The sequence below is a fragment of the Anarrhichthys ocellatus genome, unplaced genomic scaffold, assembly GCF_004355925.1.
Source record: "Anarrhichthys ocellatus isolate YVR2014 unplaced genomic scaffold, GSC_Weel_1.0 scaffold12, whole genome shotgun sequence".
Classification (NCBI taxonomy): domain Eukaryota; kingdom Metazoa; phylum Chordata; class Actinopteri; order Perciformes; family Anarhichadidae; genus Anarrhichthys; species Anarrhichthys ocellatus.
The window spans coordinates 3,529,097-3,547,043 of record NW_022280042.1 but is presented as its reverse complement, the minus strand read 5'-3'; the positions used below and the strand labels follow the sequence as shown (position 1 = coordinate 3,547,043).

The 17,947-nt window shown below is 41.0% G+C and overlaps 1 protein-coding gene across 2 annotated transcripts in view; it reads right to left on the bottom strand.

The window, feature by feature from the left end:
• LOC116385934 (interleukin-1 receptor accessory protein-like 1) overlaps nt 1-2,385 on the bottom strand; it is a 199,005-nt gene extending 196,620 nt beyond the window's left edge. For both annotated transcript variants that reach the window (XM_031851711.1, XM_031851712.1), the window contains exon 1: nt 1,868-2,385. The gene's annotated coding sequence lies outside the window, so the exon portion shown is untranslated. The remainder of the gene's footprint in view (nt 1-1,867) is intronic.
• Between the last annotated feature and the right edge of the window lie 15,562 nt (nt 2,386-17,947).

Below are 17,947 nucleotides of genomic sequence, written 5' to 3'. Positions count from 1 at the left end.
GGGGGGGGGACGTGTGGTGTCTTCAGATCGCTCAGTCTGCCAGACCAGAGAGCACTACAAGCTCAACGGGGTCAAGCACTTTTTACAAATGCTTGTCATCATACGTTTTAGAGTAATTTTGGGGTTTGCCTCTTGAAATACGAAAAGAGGTTAAATGTAAATTATTGTGGGGGAAAAAAACACAAAGTGGACCATTTTCTGAGACATCATATTATTGAAAACACCACAAATAAGTAACTCATTGTACTGGGTTGAAAACTGTTCATGTGGGAATTGGGTTTATTAAGAAAGTGAGGCATTAAAATGTGCCGTCAGTGTGAAAATGCTTTTTAACACTGATGAAGTATCCAAAATGATATTTGAAATGAACTCGCCAATGAAACAAGGGCTTTATTGGTGCATTAGCATGCCCTTTAAACCTACACTTAATTCATCAGATAGCAGAAGAGGAATTCAATGCCGCTGGGTAAACTTGACCAGCATAAAAAAGTGCCAATGCCGGATGACATAATCTCTGTCTAAATCAATGTCTGTGTGCGAGCACTCGACTCAGCTCAATATGTAGCTGCAGGGCATCCGTTAAGTGGCCACTGCCACTTACCTATAAATTCATGTGCTGCTGGTTGCTCCTGTGGCAAAGCTTAACCATAGATGTTGGCGATGGATAAAGATGTTATTAAAACAACCAAAAACATACCACCTTAAGCAGAGTGTCAAGAAGAAATAGGAGTGGACAGATTTAGGGCAGAGCATGATGCAAGTGGGTTTTGGAGCAGAGGAAATGGGGAGAAAATGTTCCTGTTGACAAGCATGCGATTGATGAGGAGCTGGCTGAATGTAAGGCGTACACTGCCTGTAGGCCTTGGCCTGAGAGGACGTTATGGTCTCTAATAGATTTACCAAAAAAAAAAAAAAGGCACGATAAAAGAAGCATCTCTGCAGCAGTCGTTGATAAATGGTGAAATACAACTTGCAGGGCTACAGTACCTTCTGTAACTCATCTGTAGTGGATGAAGAGGGAATAGGAAGCCCCCCCTCCCCCCTCTTTCTTTAAACCAGCATCCGCTCTAACTTTACAGCAGTGTAACTTCCTGATTCTGCGAATATGTGTAACTGGCGGAGCCAGAGTGGAGCTCTGACATCCATGTGGACAATCATAGGCCATCATCCAGCCAAGGAAGCAGGGGTAGGAGAGGAAATACGAGCAAATACCGAGGAGAGGAGCTGACACTTCCAGCAATCGCTCAGCAGAAATCATTCGAAATAAGTAAGACCGGTTTTTCTCACCTGCCTCCTCTGAAACACACGCGCACACGTGCACAAATTCGCATACATCCACTGACACGCGCACGCAATCACGATCTTCCCACAGGCACGCATGCACACATACATTGCTGACGCACCGGAGCGACATGAAAATACGCACAGTGTTACACTATGAATGTCGAAAAAAAAAAAAAAATAGTGCGTAAAATGACCAGCTCGTGTACACTGACACACTGTGACCGCTTTCTTTTGGATGATTGGGTTTTACGAAAGAATACAGAAGACTTAAGCAGTCCACTTCACTGTCGTACTGCAGCTGTGAGCACTTCCATCAAGGAGGCTCCGTCCGCAACTAAAACAAAAAGAGCAGCTGAGATTCATGCGCAATTAGGGGAAAACATATTCACTCCAAATGCGCATGGAAGTGCCGCATATTAGGAGATCGTGCATCCGTGATGCAAATCTATTTAGATCTGAAAAGTCAGCGTCACCCAAATGAATCGCCGCTGCCCACAAACTGGTTTAAACATATCCACAGAAGGCAGCACGAGCATCCGACCAACTTTGGAGACGCAGAGATCGAAACATACATTGAACTCACCCACAAGCAGTTTCCAAAGGATAGCTTGTACTCTGCTGTCAGTTCCGATAGCCCCACACCATCACGGTGTATCACAATCTGTTCTGGTCTACAGAGTAAAGAAAAACACAAGGGATCCCAGCTGTGAAATAGTCCACTTCTCCAAAAAAAAACGCAGCGTCTATCCCAAAATTACATATTGCCAGCGTTGACTGGCGCAAATCGGAGCACAGAGACACCTGCAGCCGGTCACTTTGAAACAGCAGGAGAGAAGAAAATGAAGAAAACCATGACAGTGATCAGGGGGATGTCGACAAAATCAATGAAGAGCTAAATCAGAGGAGGCAATCAGTCTGATTCTCCTGTTAAAGCAGCTGCTCGGCCGCTCGCAGCCACACAGTCCTGCAGGTGAGCACCGCTTCAAGCAGGACTAAACAAGCGCAAATTTCCAAAGTGATGTGCAGAAAAAGACACATCGGATGCCGTCTCCCCCTCGCTCGCTCTCAAAGTGCCGCTGTGTCAACGCGAGATGCATCAAGTCAGCAGAAGTTGACTGAGACAGAACAGGACACGAGGGGATTTGCCCTCAAAATAAAAGCACACCATTATGTCATCAAATCATAATGGGTTTGTATTTGCAGACAGGTTATTTGAACAACTGCAGTGCATCTGTATTTCCACCCAATCTGTTGATACCTCGCAGTTACCGTTTTATCGGCCTGTTTGTTTCCTCTTTGGTCTTCGGGGCTGCTCTCAATACTTATGCTTTTTTATGTTCCTGTGCAGCTCTTATTTTGAAGAACACAGCAGAGGTGAGGTTTCCTAAATCTGTGCGACTTGACCAGTGAACGCTCCAGTCAGACCTGCGTTCCTCTGGAGTCTTCGTCCTCTATAAATGGCGCACTGACCGAACCCAAACACGCAAGAGGAAAATACTCCTCCTCATGCGCCAGTTTCGAGAACCAAAGAGTCACAATGTCGGAATGAATTTGACTTTGTGATCCGGAAGATGGAGTGCAGAATAGAGCGCACAGACGCATAGGCATTGCGGTGCAGCACAGGTTTGAGGGTACACGCACTGCCGCCCAATGGAAGTAACAGAAAAGTCCAACTGTATAAACAAATACGCTTTAGCTTAGAAATTCACTTATGTCAAAATATTTAATAGTTGCACAAAATGAGTGAGATATGTGGCAATATAATCACATTTCAATGGAGGAGGACATGGGTTAGTTTGTTGTCTTTTCTGGAGATCATGAGAAGTCAAAAAATGGTTTTAGAAATTCCTACAGCCTCCTTACATAATCACAGCTTCTTATATCCAAAGCACATTATTAATACAAATATTTGGAAATACGATTGCTTTACTTTTGGTTGATTTAAGGACTAAGCGGAGAATACATGCTGTATTGTAATTTTGTAAACACCATTCATTTTAAAGATGTGTTTTCTGGCAATTTAGAGGAACTAGTACTTTAGATAATATGAACAGTACTAAAATAAAGCAGCCCATCCAAATCCCATTTAATTATGTGAAAGGGCTGCTTGACCTTGCACAAACCAAACCTTCATTTTCAACAGACAATGTTCCAAATGCTATGGTCCATTAGCAATTAGAACTAAATTAGATGTGTGCCTCATGAAGGCAATCATGATTTCATTACATTGTGATGAAACAGAAAACTCTCCAATTGCACTGGCAAATGTTTCTAATGAAAAACTTGTTTTGTATTCAAAATAGACTTTACAGTGGTCCTTAGTTTACATAACTGTGCAGTACATCACACCTGGCAGCAGTATTCATTCCATTGTATCAACATTTATCACCGTCCTTTTCCTGCTCAATATTAACTACACTAAGATAAATGTGACGGGTCCACTGAAGAGCCTGAAAGGATTTCAATCTGCACAGTTCAGGTATTGCCAGTATTTATGAGTCGCCAAGGAGTCCAACCCAACAGGGAGGAGACAAAACCCTGAATCACTAAAAGTTGATGAATGGACAGTGAGGCCGCCTTTCTTCCTCAACTGAAAAGGTGTGATACAGATTAAGGACTAGAAGGTAAGCAGGCCTCCCTGTCGGCGAGCCAGGCCGTTAAAAAAAAAAAAAAAACTTGTTTGACTTCCCTCTCACTGGGTTAGCCCTGTCAAGACTTTGGCCTCTGGCACAGTGTTCCTGTGAGGCGAATTTCGATGAGGGGAGGGCTTTGAGAAGGAGAAAAAACCCACCCTCCTTGGACTGAAAATGTGCACTTGTGAGCTTTCTTTGTCATACACAGACCCTGATGTGAATAGAGGTTCCTTAATGAGCAGAGAAGTGGACAAACACGGCATTGATTCGGCCCTTCTGAGCCTGTCGTCCGCAAACGGCCTCAACTCAATCAACCGGTCAGTGTACGACTGTAGTGAGGGTCGATTGTTCGCGGAATGTCATCTGCTGGTTTGAGGACTTGTGTGACAGCCTGGAAGAGCAGCGACGCGGTGTTCAAACAAGTCCACTGATTTGATGTAACATCCAAAAATCACGACAAAGTTATCATATCTGTGCTGTGATGTACAAATCCTGTTACTCCTGTGTTGTACATCTGGATAAGTTCAGTTATTTTCCACTATGGGTTAATGGTTTTATGAATCACTCTCAAAACCCAATTTATAAACTCAAAAACACATCATCGCCGAGGCTGTTTTCTAACCCTCTCAAAAGCGGACAATTTCGGAATATATTTCCACTTGACAACAACGGTATGAAGCGTTAGACTGTTCCAATTAAAAGTGACACATCTACTGATATACTGTGTGGAAAACATGTCATGTCTTCTGACAAATTGATTAACTATGTGAAGGTGAAACCCAGATTGTGAATCACAAACTGTTGCAGAACTTTGAACGATTTATTTGAGCCGTTTATTTGAAGTTAAGTTTGTCTTGCAAGTGTGGAGATGCAGCGTTTTTGGAAATAAAATTCTTCAAAAAGTAGTTGTAAAATCAGCATCTAACCAACTTTTACGTTGAGTAAAATCTTTGGAGAAAACACGACAACAACATCTGCAATAACAACAAAAAAAGAGCAGAGAATCTCAGTCAGATTTGAAGCAGAATATCTTAAAAGGGAACATTTCTGCAAGTACTTGCTTAAATTGGTTATGGTGCATGTGTGTGTGTATGTGTGTGTGTGTGTGTGTGTGTGTGAGAGATGGTGTTCTCCCTGGAGTGATGGAAAGATGATGAGATGAGGAGAAGTGTTCGTAACACATCTTGTTTAATGACTCATATGAACACAGGCTGGGCTTTTGAGGTTATCTCCGGTTACACGTGACTATACAGGACTAAAGTATTATTGGTGTAACCCTGCTATAAAAAAAAACAGCATGCACCAAACAATTATTAGAAACAATACTAAAAGGCACATCTATGCTCTTCATTCGGCTCTACACAGAGACACCATAGTCCCCTCAAAAATGAACTGAGAATACACCAAGAGTTTGGACACTCAGAGAAACAATGAATTGGTGTAAAGTAAAAATGCACTGGGTAGTAAACAGGGAGCGTTACTGCACACAGTTTAAGATTGCAGAGAGAGATACAGTGTCTTTGGTTTAGTCTGCAGATCGTTTCAGATTTCTATATGTTTGTTTAGAAAATGTGTAATCTAAATGTTTCTTGCATGGTTAACTATTAGCATACCAACCAGACACTCCTTCAGTATTCATAGAACGTCTGTGGCTCACAACTACAGCATCAGGGTTATTTTGACAGTAATAATATTCTTTTTGGCTAAATGAACGAAAGATGAAGAACCCAATGCAGGAGTCTGTAAAAGGCACAGCCATATGTCCATGCCCCGCTTCCTCAGCTGCGTGTTTCAACCTCATTTGGACTGCGAGTGATAACCAGACATCACTTTGTGAGACGGACTGTTTTCAGAGAAGGCTACACTTTTAATTGGGGTAATGAGGTCACTGGAGGAAGCCTCGAAGCCCTTCTCCAATTACTGCCTACCAAATACAGAGTACCAGCAGGATCGAGCAGAAAGCATCTCAACATGTCAGTTATTACAGTGAATAACAAACCTGCCTATTAAAGCTATAATGCCCCTTTTAATGTGTTCCTATAATTGAATAATGGCAAAGGAGGCAGCAGGAGCAAAAACAACATCATTTTCATCTGCGCCTTATACAGTAGATGAGATGAACTTGTGCATGCACACTACATTGTCAGATTCCTCTAATAACAGGGTTGTATGAATATGGATATATTGACATTAATGGAAAGTGATATTTGTTTTCAAGACCACAAAGCAAATATGAGAATATGTGATTCGTATCAGTCAACAGAGAGTTCTTGGATGTGACAGCAGTGTAGTTTACTTGCAGTCTGTTGCACACAGATCAGTTTGACGTATTGAGGCACCAAGTGGCGAGCATATTCCCTCCTATGTCATGTCTCTTTCAGCATGCGAGGGAAGGCAACACATCGGGTGTTGCAAAGCCACAATGAACCCCTGCTATGGCAAACAAAGACAGAACAGACAATTTGTGCATGGTGGACATTGGTTTCCCTGACAGTAGAAATCACCATGTCATGTCAGCTGTGGGAGTCTATTAATTTCATGCTGCATGGTGCATTCGACTGGGGAGTTAAGGCGTCCATTTGTTCGTTTTGTTCAGGCTTTTGTGGAGCTCGCTCCCTATCACAAACAAAATGTTGGTTTGCCTCTGTTATGTCACAAACATCTTAAAACTAGTGATGAAGATCCACATTCAGTCGTCTACGACACAATCCCACCTGGATGTTTATTTCTTTGATAACAGCTTTCTTTCCAGCCTTATGTAAGAAAGAAAAAGTCACTGAACTGACTCCCTACTTTCCTAGAATAAATCGTTGCCTGCCCTGGCAGAGGTATGTCTGGTTACAGCCCTCCTGGCCTACATCTGACAGCTCATAATGCTAATTCTTGTCAGGGAGCCATCATTTACTCTTAAAGTGGTTTTAGTCACAAGCTTGTCTGAATGGCCTCGCCTCACCCGCTCAAACTAACTCAACAAAAGGAGGACATTTGGGGTAAAATGGCCCTGACTTGTGCTGCACCAAGTATCCACATTGCATACCTGAATATGTAGATCTCTTTCCTCTTTAAAATGAACTGCAGAGAGGTTCATAAAGAGGGAGAATATAGTCCAAAACCAAAACAGAAAAGCAGTGATTCAGGTATAAGGCTATACATGGTGATAGCTGATCTCACAACTAAATATAACCAATGACAAATCGAGAGCTCATATTCAGCTTTTCTTCATAGCTAGGTATGGGCTTTCATGCTTTGATCATGTTACAAACACATTAGTCCATTTTGGTTTTGCTCCAAAAACACCAAAGTTGTTACCCAAACTCCAAAGTGACTTTTGTTAAATGCCGAGACACACTTTAATTGGGCTGCATGAACCTTATGAAACCAATTATAGAATGAAAGTAGGAAAAAGAAGTGTTGTCCATCACAGTTGAAAATAAAGAAGACAAACTGTAGCATTGGCAGACCCCCGCTGGGCCACCAAACGCTACCCGTATACCACCCACCTCGACCCCGGTCTCGGCATGGCACCATTACAGGTCTACGTGCGTTTGAGTCAAAGCTGCTGTGATTGCTGGGTAATAATGAAAGCACTTTATTTGACGGTGAGTGTTTGAAGCTCTCTACAACCGTTACTTTCTGCAGAAAGGTACGAGCTGTACAGTAAATTGATGGAGAAAAGAGTGCAAGGAGGGTGAGTGACCTGCTAACCTTAGAAAAGACTTAATGGTGAGCAGTGTGCTAATGGACTGACCCTTCTGTCGGCCACATGTTCAGGCATGTTACACAATTGGCATAAGTTACATAACCTTATCCATACCATAATACTCGTTCTTTGGATAAACTAAGTGTTTGGGCAGGCGCGAAAGCATGAACAATTAAAATCAAAGCGCTGTATAGTTCCTCCAAAACAGATTTTGCTAATGCAAAGTAGTGGCGTATACACAGAATCCGTAGACGTTTGCAGTCCTGCAATTCTTTTTTGATGATGCAGCTCAAGAAGAAAATCAGACCCTACACAAATATACATATATATTTACACACTGTATACTGTACACATGGGAGGGAGCAGCATGATATCTGAGGCAAGTGGAGATACAGTATGTGCTTAACATTCAAAAGGTATGTGCCACTTGACGTGATGTTTAATTCTGCTCAGATGTAAGCCGGAGTGTAGCACAGATTTCTGTGCCCCGTAGAAGCAGTCCCTGTGGAGCCCTGCACATCTCTTTAAATTCAAAAATAGGTTCACTTTACATGAGACTGGATGAAAAGCTGCTATGATCCCCAATAAAAAGCCAAGGGAAGAAGTTACACATGATTTTATAACTGTGGAGATGCTTTCAAATTCTATTTATTTTCCCATCATGAGTAATTTCAAGGTCCTGCTCATGTGTTTACTGGCTCACTAACATGATTCCCGAGCACAGTATGTTACAGTACATCGGTGCTTTCCATGCTATGCCTTGTCTAAATGAGAAAGGCTTATCATGAAAATGCAACACCATTGCAAGTTAACAATATACCTGATATAGTATCCAGCTCTGTGATGCAGTGTGAAAATAGATGAAAGCAAACGCTTAGCTAAAGCAACGTTTCCCTCCATTTCACTTCCTTTCTTCTGTTCTATGCCCCATTAAATCTATGCAAACAACATCACTTTTGAGTTTTCTTCTTCAAACTGAAACACATTTGGGAAAAATATAATAACCTAAAATTAAAATATATATATTTTTTCATTTCAGAACTTAACTATGTCAGCCAACCATTCTGAGCTGCTATGATTCTGTGCTCTTAATGACTGTTTAATTCCCCGAATGGGATGATGATTTATCCCATTTTTTTTACTTTTTAAAGTGAATTACACTTTCTATATAGCCTTTAAATATATATGACTCATCTAATGGTCAATCAAAGAAGAGAGACAAATTCAGGTTTTTGCCATTCCCATTTAGTTCTACTTAAAATAGCAAAGCAGCGAGCTAATTTAATATAGTATACCACAGAAAATACCTCTCAGATTCTCAATTATTCTTAATCTTATTTTAACTTAATAATTATTTGAATGGGTATAATCTTTCCTTTTTCAAATCCCCCCCATTCATTATTGGTGTACAGTGCCACTTCTGCCACGTGGTCTACTGTACATCACAGTTGGGGCTCATCAAGCAGAATAACAGTCAGCATTGAAATGCAGAACATGTGACATCTTGATGGCTGTGCAGAAACCACGCTGCAGGCCGTCATGCACCAGAGCTTTAAACCACGTCGCATTCACATAAGCAGACTCACTGTAACCGGTTCCAAGAATACTTGAAACAAGTGAAAGTGCTTCAAAAGCACAAGAAAAGTGTGATTTTAAAGCTGAATACGGTTAAATGGACTTGATAAAGGACATGTTGTATGTCACTGCTTCAAAGCCAACCTACTCTGGTGTTTGTGTGTTTAATGGAACGTGAATGCACCGGGTCTGAGCTATCCACGATGGCCTGCATGTTTCCCTGAAATGTTGTTTCGGGGGTAATACAGTGATATGAATAATAAGTAATTCCCAGTGAGCTCTGTTTGGCTTTGTAGTGGTAACAAGGCTATCCAGGCCTTGCACTTTGATTTATAAATGATGCAATCAAGATATTCAGTACGCTGAAACAAAAAAGCTCTCGGCCTTCATATGGACATCACGCTTGGCCAAATTAATGGAAATGGTCCCAGGTGGCCCACATGTGCTTGATGCCAAACCTTAGATCATAGGTCTAAAGGTCTTAAATACGCACCTCAAGATGAAACAAGAAGTATTCATTAATACTGACGTGGAAGGAATGAGCCACAAGTGGAGTGCTTAAGGTGGATTCAAGTACATTTTGGGTCACTATGAATGGGCTGTGTTCCCAGCGACAAACATTAACAAACCTATTGGTACAGAATTAGAATAATGTGGGCATCTCATGTTACTAATAAATGACCATTCAACTGCTGTTTCCTAAAATGCACAATGCCTCCCACACTGCTGGCAGCAAAACATGATCTTACCACATTGCTTGCTGCTCAGTGGGAGTGCCATGCTTTCACCCAAGTGTGTGAAGTACAGGATTATCCAATTTAAGATATTATGCGGGGCATATATATCAGCCGGTAAGACTGTCAAAGATGAGTTACGAGCCACTGGTCTGTGTTGGCTTACGAACAGGGAGGTTGGTGGTATGGTATCCATAACGTTGGAGATTCCTGTTCCACTGTATGCCTTCAGAGCTAGAATCCTATCAATACTGTAAACATTGTTAATCAGATATGGACACCGGTCACTCAGTGACTCATTCGATAGATGACGATCTGGATTTGGCATATACAGAGAAAGTAGCCAGCCTTCTCAAACAGTTTGATCATGGACTCACTGAGATTGTGAGCAAAGTCCTGAGCTGAGGTGTTTGTTCGGCTCCAATTGTCTTTGATATACTAATGACCTGCAAACTGATCTATGTCACCACTCAAACTCCCCCAGTCTGGTTGTAGGTGATAAACCGTACAAACAGTGACACTGGATTACATTCATGTATTTACTGCCAATCCCTTCTGCTGTGATGGCAATTTCAAAGATTGTCACAGAGGAACATGGACAGCATCAGCAATGTCACATCACATTTTGACACGTGATGCCTGTAGTGTTCGTGTAGCCAATGTACTACAAGCTATAGCTGAAAGTAATGTTGTACATAGAAGAATGAGATTTTCCATTGAACTATGGGAGGTCTTTTTGGAGCTCCTATGTGGCAGCAATAAGTAATTGCATCTTTTGGCACTTCCACATTCACTTCAGCACTCAGCCTGTGTGTTAGCTAAGAGCAGGCAGCGCCGTTTATTTAGCACTCAGTCACACAGCCTTCCTATACTCAGCTATGAATAAACCTACAACCTGCGCCTTTTCCCCCATTAATTATAGCTTAAGCAATGTAGCACATGAGAAAACATTATTCTGAAATTATTCTGCAAGGTTGAGTACAAAACACTCTCTCCTCTGAACTACATGCTGTGTTTTTGTTCTTTCTTTAATGGGGTCTCAGTTCAATTGGATTTTAAGTTCATACATTTCTAATGGGAGCTTTTTATGTTGCTTGCAATATCTCAACTAAAACAGAATGCATCTGCACTGTGAGGCTTTTGAAAAGTTCCACAAACTGGTAAAGACACTTCAAATTCAAATGTTTGGATTTTATGAAAAACAGTAAATCTCGAATGACATTTTAAGTTGATACATTTTCTCTTCATCTTACTAAATCATTATATCAGTATAAATAAATGAAATCTATCAAAGCTAAAGTGATTAACAATCACATGAGAAATGATTTCATTGAGATCGAGAAAAGTAAAAAAAAAGTCAAATCGAATGCATTTTGAGGGAACCGCCTCCGAAAGAAATCCTTTCCAACACAACACTATTGTTTCAAGCAGCTGCCCTTGAAATAGACAGATCGAGCCTTCAACAGCAGAACAAAGCTTTTTACCACAATTCCCAGGGCTATAATTACGGATAAGACTTCCCTCAGGCAATTCCGAGTGAAGGGCAGAGGAGGAGTAGAAGCCTAGCATGTGGTCCAACTACGGGCCCAACTAATTGTTTCCAAAGACGTATCCAAAAGCATGGTTTCTTTGTATGCATATGGTGAGCTATAATCACACACAAATAAACAGAAAGATTGACAGATAGAGTCGCTTGTGCCTATTCTCCACTCTGAGAAAGACTTAATTCATCGCTTCGTGGCAGCTCTTGGCAAAAAATGGCTATCGGTCTCTGATGGTATGTAACACAGCTTTGGAGAGCCACCGCGCTAAAGGCCAGGTTTGTTTGAAGTTCGCTTTGCAATGCATCAGTGGCGATGACCTAGATTTCCTATCTCTCGTTCCTACAAGAGTGCAGAGAGAGACAGCCTCGTTTCAGCCCTTTTCCATCTTCTAACTATGTCAGCTTGCCTGTAAACATTTGGCACAGAGTCACATTGCTGCGTCTCCCCGTTTCCCCGCAGACAACTCCCTTTTCCTGGTGTCAACTCTTGACTCCCCACGTGTTTGTCCCCTGGGATGGAGGTGGAAGGCTGAGTTGTTCCTCAGCTAAACAAACGGGAGATACAGTACAGTATGATATAACACAAACAAATGATAAAACTAAGGCATGTCGTCACTTTAAAAGTCTTTTGGAAAAATAATTGGGATTGAAAACAGAATGACTAGTATGCCTGTGTCTCAAAATTGTGCAAAAAAAAAAAAAAGAATCTCCTCAAAGAAGCATTTGGAGCAATAGTGGAGAGATTTGGGTCATCGTGTTCCTGTTTTTTGGCTACAACCGAGTACCATCCCTAAACTTCCTGCGGGGGGAAGACCATGTGAGTTGTGACCCATTACACAAGTTAAACCACAGGTGCACCCTGTGGTCGGCAACATGGCCTGTCTGCGTGCCTGTCTACATATCTTCCAGTCCATCGTCCTACACCTCTGGCCAGCTGCCTTCTTGGTGTGTTAGACTCATCACCCAATGATGAAAACTAAATGAAATGAACAAATGGTAAAAAAGGAAAGAAACGGTTGGAAGCCGGCCTTGTGCCTCTGAGGTACAGTGTTTATTCTGATCGGATACTATAAAAGAAGCAGGTATTAGCCAGCCATCTCTTCCTCCTTTTCTGGAAAACAGAGTCTCAGGAGTGGAGCAATTGAATGTGCTTCCATGGAAAATCAACCAAACAGTGTAGCCCTGCGTGTGGGATTGGATTTTGGCTTCAGTCCTGGCTATTTTGCTCGTTCGGCTCGGCTTCTTAATATCCTCTGTGTGCAATAGCAGGTGCAAACAGCAAATCTAAAAGAAGACCGGTACATGATGGATTGCTCAGCTTCCTCACAGAAAATGGAGAAGCACCAATTAGAAATTCTGTAAAGCAATAAAGTTTGATTTACAGTCTACAGGCTCTTCACATAAAACAGTCAGAAGTTAAGGACTCGGAGATTGTTGGCTTTTTCTGTTTGGTGCCTTTAAGAGTTTTCCCTGAAACCTAAGCCTTTTTTGTTTCAATTAATTTCACATGCAAAGACTTTTTCAACCAAATCTACCTGGGAATAACACTCATATTGGACAATTCTGCCGTACAGGAATCATGTTAAAAGCCAAAGTTCTGTGGCATTTAATATGGTGAAGGTAAAATATACATTGCTGTCAGTCTTTGTAATTTGTTATCAGTCAAAGCAGCCACACCCACGATTGTGTCTAATTTAAAGCTTAAATATAAATGAAACGGCTGAGTTATACACAAATCTGCTGTGAAGTTGGGCATTTTAACATGGAGGTCTATGGGGATTGACTCCCTTTTTCACCCTTGCCTTTTCTCAAAGAGGTTTGCAGCATTACATCAAAGTGAAGCTAATTCCACCTTTGTTACTAAGAGAGGACATTTGTGAAACGGTGACAGTATCAAGGCTTCTTCTACTCTACATATCTGATGTGACTTGATTTGGAGGACTACAAGGCATACAACAACAAAAACATCTCGAATGTTTTTTAAAGCTTGACAAATACCCTCCCTGTTCCAATATTTGGTTCTAAAGGCATAATAACTGAATTGAAAACGAGGGCTAAAGAGGGGCAAGTGATTGAATTTATATTTCCACAAGCTTTGGTTGGTATCGTCATGAAAGCCTTCGTAATCCTGACCTTTTGCTTCCAAAGATGATTGTCAGGCTGAGGGGAAGATGAAACACGGTGTTCACTGTGCACGTGCCTGTTTGGTGAAGCAGACCTTCAGCATTTGTGGGAACAGCCTTTGATAACGAAAAATCAATCATATGGATGAGAAGGTGATGATGAAAAATGCCTTTTGGGATCATTCAACTGTTGTACAACAAATAAAAACTCAACAGCCAAAGTAGACCTAAGACTTCAATTTGCAATATTTTCAAAGTATACAATGTTAATTCATCCATGTGAACATTGCATTTCCTGCGGTTATGCAAACAATATACAACTCTGAGGACTAAGGGCATGTCTGCAGAAAACTGAAAGTTTATTAAAAGTCGAGTTTGTCCAAATGATACTCCCACGGTATGTATTATTGATGGAAACCACAGCTTTTGTTGTCACTTGACTGTAATTATCAAATGTAAAAAAGAAAAGATGATAACACGAGAGGCACTGGGGCTGTGCTCATGTCAGGCCTTTCAGTTTTGATGCATATCAGATTGTAGGGCTCTCTCATAGAAGATCAGGGAGAGGAAGGACATGTTTTATCTGTTCTTGATCATGACACACATTCCGTTGAAAGACTCTGTACTGCATGAACACCATCTGACTGTGGCACTTCATGCACAAACTAGGATGAAATATTTAACTGGATGTCTCTACGGAGTTTCATTCCTGACTTAACGAGCTACATCACCACACAGCAGTTTGGGTCCTTTGCACAATTTCTACTGGCCAGTTCAAAAGACTTCGCTAAATGCTCCAGCTTGCAATGCTGCAGAAGAAAAGTTCCTCTTTATTTTGAGAACGGTTTATTTGGTAACCACGGATATATGTTGACAGCCGTGGGGTGAAGCTATCAGCAGCTGCGTGAGACCCTCAGGCCTCTAGTGCACCCTCTGATGTCACCGATCCTTTGAACCACAGCAGCACCGGTGAGTCAGTAGTGCTGGAGTTATTGCAGTGAAGGACACTTGAACCTGATTACTGTCAACACAACAGTTCCTTCAATCTTCATTATATGAATTAGAATAGGGGGCAAAGGGAGTGGACAAGCCAACAGGAACCAACAATGTCAACAAGAGCTTTAAATAAATATGACATTTTAATTATAAACTTCACAAAGGGTAGTGTTTTGGCACAGAATGTTTGCATTGGAAGATAATGTTGAGGTGCAGGATCACCCGATACGTCCATAATTCATAGGGATACTGGCCTGGAATGTTAAGTCATGCTCCATGATATATTTGTGTGTAGCTTTAATTACCTACAATAAATTGGTTACGATACCAATTTGCTTCAACCTAATGGGCAGGATGGCCTACATTTTCTCGGCGTATTAAAACTCCCTGGATGAAGTAATTTTTATGTCTTCATGACATTTCATCAGCACGACTATCAAGTCAACCTTTGAATACTTTTATATACTGGAGCTTCTCTGTCTTTAACCCACTACGGTTAACCAAATAGTAATGGCTAAGTGTGTTTTGTTCCTCTCTAAACAGAGGAGTCAGCCCACGTCATCTAGTTGCACAGCTTTGTCTTTTGTTTTAAGGTTATGTTTTGTTTAATTGTTCTCAATAAAAAATTAAAACAAACACACAGTACTACATTTTATACTGATAATTTAAAAAAAAGCTGTAGCGCTGCAGATAGAACACCTGTTATCTGATGCAGACACATGTGTTGAAGGCCACAGTACCTCCAGCAGCTCATTTTAACCTTTGAAAAAGCTTTTAGTTGGCTTGACTGTAGTGCTGGGCGGTATGACCAAAAATGTGTATCACGGTATTTTTTAAGATTCTGGCGGTTTCATGGTATATCATGGTATTTTAGTATTGGGATAGCAGTTTGGCTGAAGTATTGTCGCCCCGGTAAGACGTACCTTGAATCCAGTGTTTTAATCATTGCTCTGAGCCCGTCTTTCTCGACTGTCTGTAGCAGCACCATGTCCTTGCATAGCTGGATCGTTATTGTGTTCGTAATGTCGCTCCACCGCTTGCTTTTCTTGTCATATGCAGTGCCTCGAGCAAATGCCTCTTCAAGCGATGTCTGACCCTTTAGCTTCACTCGTGCTAACGTTACTGGTTGACGGCCTCGAATCCGACGACCGTAATCACACTCTTGCACCGTTTTGCGAGGTATACCGCCCAGCACTACTTGACTGCAATCCATTTCTAAAATGAAATACGCTTTTTAATGACAAGATAATATGTTAATGTGTGCCGGTTGAACGTCATGCAACAGAAAGTGGTCAAAAAGCTTCACTCAGCGTAAAATCACATGACAGACGGGGTTAGCACTTCGTTTCCAGGGAGACTGGCCAAATCAATACTCCATGAGCTTAAACTGAGTGCATGTCAAACAGTAATTGGAGGCATCTTAAATCTAGTGTACATGGATTCAGACACAGCTGAGAAGTGTCTTGATTATTGCTAGTCGTGACATCTCGGTGGCTGCATGCACACATGTTGACAGCATTTGGGAATGAAGTCATTCTGTCTAGAGTTCCATTACAAATCACACCTTTTTTCTTTTGATCTAACATACAAAATATTCAGGAATTTGTTGACAATGTGAACTGCTATATGCAAGAGTACTGCAGTTACTTGTGTAAGAAGTAGATTAGACTCCATACCTTTCTGTAGGTGACACATCTACTGTATAGTATGTGTAAGAAAGTGGAAACTACAGTATAAAATAGCCTCAATTCTTTGGCACAGGACAGACGTCTGAATGAAACATGGGCAGTGGGCCACGGACTAAAAAGAACAGAATAAGTCTCTTGTGTTGACAGTTCAGTAATGTGATGAGTAGAAAATAGCCTCATAAAATTTCTGCAAGCGAGACACTTTTAAGCTATTAATACAGCTTGTAATAAGCTATCTTTCTCAAAATAAGATCTTAAATGTTATTAACTTCAGCAAAAATTGATCAAATACAAATTATTCCACGTTCCTTGCAACCCTTCGCAGTTTTGGTGCGAGGCCAATTCGGGCCCATTTGATCGTACTTTCAGCAGAATCTCGGATAGAGCTTTTGTTATCTTTATTGTCATTTTGCTGACACAATTCCCAACTCAGCACAGGTACACAGATATGGCCCTGGATTTGCGGACAGCAAAGATGCCTTACAAAGCAAAACCAGCTACGGGAGTTCACAGTGGGACAGCTCTCCAATGATTTAGTATCGGAAACTTCTTCAAGCCTATTTTGAGGGAACTCAATTAAATTTTCAATTCCAACCAATAAACTTAATTTATCCCTGCAGGGCCATATTCATGTCAAGCATAACATATACAGTAACACACAATCTAATACATAAACACACAGGACTACAAGCAATAACATTTTTTTATAGAGAGCATCACTTCATTTTGAAGAGGAGCAATATTTTTGATCTTCCTTAATTCAATGCTGAGTGTGCGTGTCTGTCACCTTCAGTCTGACACACACACACACTGCATGTGTTTACCTCTCGACTGGTTAAGGCAATGCCGAAAGAGGCTTTCAATGCATGAAATGAGGAGAATGAGAATGAATAAAGTCCTAAGAGCTGTGCTTGTTATATGGATAATAAAAAAAGTAATTAGTGGGAAATGTTATTCCGATTGCTTGATTTCAATGAAACACTTATCCACATGAGAGTAATTGCTATATTTCAGTGTGGTCGCTACAACCTTTGAGAAATACTCTACTGACATCATTGTATACTACATATGTAGTTGCAGTGGGAGAAAACAAGTTGGTCTTTTGAATTATTTCTCTTAAAATATTGCCATCTCAAACTAAAGTAGAAACGCTCAACGTCGCACATTTTGTTATTTACTTGTTATAGTTACCACCTATAGGAACCACTTTATTGATCATTTTCAGTTGTCCATTTCTCATTAATGCGTGCATGAATCTCAGTGTGTGGTGATATTTTTCTATATGCTCATATCTATGGTTACTGAGGGGGGAAAGTGGAAGGCAAAAATAAAGCTTCTGAGGACTTGAAAGGAAGGAAGGAGACACTGGCACCAGTCTGAGTGGTATGATGTAGTGGGCAGTGTCATAGCTCTTTGAGTCACATGATATATAGGACAATAGCTGAGTGTGAGGATCTACTTCCAATAGGTCTTTCATGAAATTGAGACTGAAAGGGGTCTCCTTGAAAATAGCTTTATAGGTACCATGATGAAGAGTGTACTGTTAGTGTTGGAACATGTGCACTTTGTTCCCATTATCTCTCCAAACCAAATTGGAAGATGCATGGTTTACACTCATATATATACTGTGTATATATATATATATATACTGTGTATATATATATATATATA